Source organism: Puma concolor, chromosome A3 (assembly GCF_028749965.1).
Source record: "Puma concolor isolate L17-30 chromosome A3, mPumCon1.1.hap2, whole genome shotgun sequence".
NCBI classification, from domain to species: domain Eukaryota; kingdom Metazoa; phylum Chordata; class Mammalia; order Carnivora; family Felidae; genus Puma; species Puma concolor.
This window is the reverse complement of record NC_141669.1, coordinates 330,416-335,925: the sequence shown is the minus strand read 5'-3', so window position 1 is coordinate 335,925 and position 5,510 is coordinate 330,416.

Sequence of the window (5,510 nt, the reverse complement as noted above, 5' to 3'; positions counted from 1 at the left end):
TGCGTGCTATGGATGGGTATTTCCTGTGTCTTCTGCTGTACCTAGTCTCCAGATACTTATCAGTGCCTCTGTAAGTCACTCTTCTGTGTTCTAGGAAGAACAAATCCCTGAAAAGCGGTGTGGCTTAGTGGGAAGCGCACAGTTTTTGGTGTTGAACAGACATTTGGGTCAGACCCTTACAATGTCACTTCTTACTCCTGGGTCACAGTCAGTTTACATGGTTTTCCAAGGTTTGGCTCTCTCCTCTGAAACAGGAGGCAAGAGTAGTGCCTGACGGACAGGACAGGGCATCTCACGTCCCTGCACACTTACCTTCTTCTCTAAGGAACCAAGGGAGGCCATCTCCAGGGTTTGAGAGTCTCTGAGGCACAGGACAGGCAAAATGGGTGCAGTCTGTTGCCTACACCAGGACGAAGGTGCTTCTAGAAGTTTTCAGTGACAGAATTGGCCTCAGAGTTACTCTGTCCATGAATACAGCTGAGCTGAGGGCCACAGAGACCCTGGAGACACTAAGCTCTACTAATGATCTTGGATTAGTTTTGTCTTAAACCACGTATTTACATTTAATTATCGATAGAAAGCTGTTCATGGTGTTCATGACCGACAGACATGCGTGTGTCGCTGTGCGTCTGTTCGCTGAAGAGCATTTGCTCGGAACCCCAGGGAGTGTGGCACCCCCACGCGGTCATGACACCAAAGACAGCCTCGGCCCCATCGGTTTTCCCGCTTTGCAGAGCTCTGGACTCTCCCCCCAGAGGCTCTCTGCCTATTCAGCCAGACTTTGCTGTTTGTTTTTTATTAACCATGCATGTTTTGGTCTGTCTGTAACTCTGCATTGACCGCTGCTTCTGCGTCTGGGGACGTGGGCTTTGCCCAGCCTTGCTCCGTGGTGCCACACAAAACAGCTGCAGGGGCCGACACGTGTCCACAACTGACTTCGCGTTCACGCACCCAGCTTCACGCACATTTCTCTTAAGAAAAAGTGACATGTGATGCGATGTCATGTGCTTGGACGCATAGGGAGTTCCCAGGACGAGGCCGATGTTAATGGAGGGAGGCCCCTGGGATCCGCCTTCTTCGCTCCCCTCCTCCCCACGGCAGCACCCGGCTCCCAGATTTGGTGAGCAGACCTGCCGGCCGTGGGTGCGGCCTCGGGGCCATGCCTGGGAACCAGGGGCTGTACCTGCTGGCCCCACGGACGGAGAACCGGCGGGCAGGTCGTGCCGCGGAGAGCAGAGGCACCTCTCTCTCCAGGCAGCTGTGTTTCAACCCTCTGTCTTTAGAATTTGTTGGGTTTTGTTGTAGAACTCACCTGCATAAACCCACTTTCTAAAATGACCAAATTATCCTTAACTAAGTTCTGGTAAGAATCTTCCTGTTTAGAGAAGTTCAGAAAATTTACGTTTGATTTTCAACAATGGTAGGGAACACCCACCTCACAATCACCCAGCTGCCAGAAAAGTGCGGCATTTCCTCCATGAAAGTAGAAAAGAGTGCGACCAGGCCTGCCATTTTTCAGAATCTTCTTTTCATTCTGGTTTTTCATATGTTTGGCGTATATTAAAAAGTATAGTATTCAGGGGCGCCTGGGTGGCGCAGTCGGTTAAGCGTCCGGCTTCGGCCGGGTCACAATCTCGCGGTCCGTGAGTTCGAGCCCCGCGTCGGGCTCTGGGCTGATGGCTCAGAGCCTGGAGCCTGTTTCCGATTCTGTGTCTCCCTCTCTCTCTGCCCCTCCCCCGTTCATGCTCTGTCTCTCTCTGTCCCAAAAATAAATAAACGTTGAAAAAAAAAAAAATTAAAAAAAAAAAAAAAAAAAAAAGTATAGTATTCAAAAGAAAGCCAAACATCAACAGGCAAATCCATATCTACGTCAGAAACACACCATTTATAAGAGCACATATGTCTGATAATGTGCTCTTTAAGGGAAAGATGATGTTTAAGAGCTAAGTGACAAGCAGGTGCTGTGATGGGTACACCATCATCGTTGTCTGTCCCACAGAACTGTGTATATTTAGGGGCACCTGGGTGGCTCATAGGTTGAGAATCCCGACACTCATTTTGGCTCAGGTCACGAACTCACAGTTTATGAGTTCGAGTCCCGCATTGGGCTCTGTGCTGATGGCACGGAGCTTGCTTGGGATTCTCTCTCTTCCTCTCTCTCTGCTCTCCCTCGCTTTCTCTCTCTCTCCCTCTCCCTCAAAAATAAATAAACATTAAAAAGGAGTTTCGCATACTCGGTTTTGGTTTGGGTTTTCCTTTGTTTTTATTGTGGTGAAATACACAACACAGAGTTCACCGTCTTCACCATCCCTGAGAGTACAGCTTAGAGGCACGAGATCCGTTCACTGTTGCGCAGCTGTCTGTCCCCATAGCTTTTCACCTTGTAAAACAGAAACTCTGTCCCCATTAAACACTACCCCCCTCCCCGCCCTGGTGCCCATCCCACCTCTGTCTTCACGATGTTGACGACCCTTGGTGGCTGTGTAAGTGGAATCTCCTTGCAGTTCTTAGGAGAGAAGGAAGAAGAAACATTCATTACAGGAGCTTTTCATTTTATCGGAGCCAAAACCAGAATGATTTTCATGATGACAATGAAACATTTTAAGTCTGATTTTGTAACACTATATGAGTACATTTCAAAATGGCTTTTAAAGTAATAATAATAATAACTTTAAAAACCAAGTTTTCACTTTATTTTTAGGTGTCTAAACTTAGCCTGAGCCCTCTGGCTGGTTTTCATAAGCTTGAAAGGAAGCCAATCTCCTTATAAAAAGATTTCTTTTTTCTTGGGGAGTTTATGGCTCAAGGCATCAGTGACAGGAGCTGGAGATGTTTTGCGTGCTGCACTGAAGGCTGAACATACCTTAGTCTGGAACTTAAGAGGACCGTGTGGTGAACCGAACACTGGAAGCTGGCTACGTGTGGCCTGAGCCGTGACACTCAGCACGGTGGCTAATATCTCACATCAGCACTAAGTTACGGTTTGTCAGAGAACTCGTGAATACTGCAAATCTGAATGCCGTCAGACTCTAAGAAAATGCCTAACAGCTGCCCTGCGTGCAGGTAAGCGGCTACTGTGCGGGACAGCGGGTCCCGGGAGCACAAGGCCCTTCGGGGTCTCGTGCGGTGCCCGTGATGGTGCCACAGTGGTGGTGACGCTTCTTCTGTAGCCGCATTAAAACCCAAGCATATCCTGCATTTCCACTGTCCTCAGACACACAGGAAACAGAATGTGTTTTACTTTGAATGATATCAGAGGGTGCGAGGGAATTTTAAAAAAGGAAAGTAAAACAAAATTCCAGAGCCCCACGACACTAGGACATACAACAAACTGGAGAGAATCCACAGATACACGTAAAAATAATTTGGCCTAATAAAGCTTGCTTGGTCTAAGAAGACCGTGAAAGCCCTCTCAGCCAAACAGCACAAATAATTCTAATCTCATCTCTCAGAACTGTATTTTTGGACAACGGAACATCATAATATTGGATAGAATCCACAGTAAACTGATTCCGCCTAAGGCTTTAGTGAGTGTGTGGTCCTTTACCATGTGCAAAACACACAGTTTGGTTTGTTAGGGTTTTGTAATTAAATCAAATCTCTAAATACATTGAGCAGAATAGATATGTGTGCAAAAAACACTAATTAATGTTCAGAGAGCATAAGTGTCCGCTTGGCTGTTATTCAAAATATCTCAGAATCGGCTTACATTGAGAAGCCCAATATAAACATGGTATCTTTAATCTTTTCTACAACAACTCTTTGTTTTCCAAAGTGACTGCCCTTGTAAGCTGCCTTCCATACCCATGTGTGAGCAGCCCACGGAGGGAGCCAGCACGGAGGGGAACCAGCGGAGGCTGGAGACTGCTGACCACCCAAAGCAAGAACAGCAATGTTTTAGAAGAAAAACACTTCTGTGGTCTTTGCTCCGAAGCGTAGAATTGAAACATGCAAACTCAATCAGAATCCATTTCCCTGAGGAGAAAATTCTCCAGCTCGGGAGGCGACTACCCTGTGGGAAGCCGTAATTTCCAGGGAGGCACTCGTCCTCCTCAGCGACACTCGAGGGAAGAAGATGTTAGTGGAAGGCAGAACCCCAGGCTGCTCGGGCATGTGGTTCTGCAAGGTATGCCAGCTGGGGCTGGGCGTTGAGAGGAGCGGATTTCCCAGAGGAAGGGAAAGACTGGTTTCCCGTCAGCCGGCTTGAGGGCCACGTCCCAGAAGCTGGGGAGGGTGTGCACAGCCAGATAAGGGATGACTGAGGATGTGGAAGTCCTTAGAGGGCAGAGTAAGTTAAGGAGGGTGCGTGTGGGTGGACAGGCGTGTCCTTGTACACCGTGTGGATGGGATTAGACAAGGACTAATCGGATGTCATGGAGTCAGTGTTTCACCTCATTAGTTCTCAAGGGCCAAAAGTTTCCAATTCACATATTTCATTATGTTCCTTTAAGGTGATTTGTTTCTGTCCTGCTTTTTACTTGTTGAGGCCCTAAGGCCTGTCTCATAGCAATGGTGGCTTTCCAACCTCACATTCACCTATAGTCACCATTGCAGAGATTATGGAAAAGTAACAGGCCAGAAGTTTTAGATGCCGCATCTTGTCTCGTTTAATAACTTTGCGTGCCACCCACACCCAGGGGCCACGTCAATCTCTTCTGTGTCTTTCCAACTGTATGTGCTACCAAAGTGAGAATTGCTCGATACTTTTAGATTGGTCTGTATGTGGATTGTGACCTATGGGTTGCGCACTAGAGCTGCAGCTGCAGCTCTGTGCCCTCGAGGAGATTCCCTCGCAGAACAGGCGCAAGATGGCCGTCCTCCGCCATACCGAACCTGTTGCATGGGAACTCTGTCGTCTAACGGCACAGCTGGGGCGGCTTCGCCGGCAATCCTAATACGGCCATAAAGTTCACAAGGTTCATTTATGACTTGGAGGCAGTCACTGAAATTCCTGGTCTGCCCTGTGGTTGTAAAAAAAGGAGACTATCTGTCATTTGTTTGTCAGAAATGCAAAAATGAACTACAGTTGAGCCATGTTCTTGTCTAGGTTAAAAAAGCAGTAGTCTCACTCATTGCTATTACTCAATATAGTAATAAAAATACACTAAGTTAGTGTTAACAGGATGCTTACCTGAGCACGGGCTTCCCCACAATGTCAGAGAACATTAGCAACTTGGCAGACAGCATTTCTGTCTTGCACAGAAGGTAGAGCAAGACATCCAAGAAACCAGCTTGGATGTCTCCAGTCCACCTCAGCTCAGACTACTTATGTTAGAACTCTCGATCTTTGCCTCTTCTCGGTGGTCCCTGGCTCTCCTGTCTACAGATTTCCCTGCTTCTGTCAGTGCCCCCTCCCCATCTCCAGTTGGACACCACCTCGTCTGCCTTAATTCCATCATTGGGTTTCCACCTAAATATCCCTTGACATCGTTCCTTTTACTCCACCAGCACCTCCACACCATCATCTCTTGCCTATATTTCCTCAGTAGCCTCCAAAAATATATCCCCAC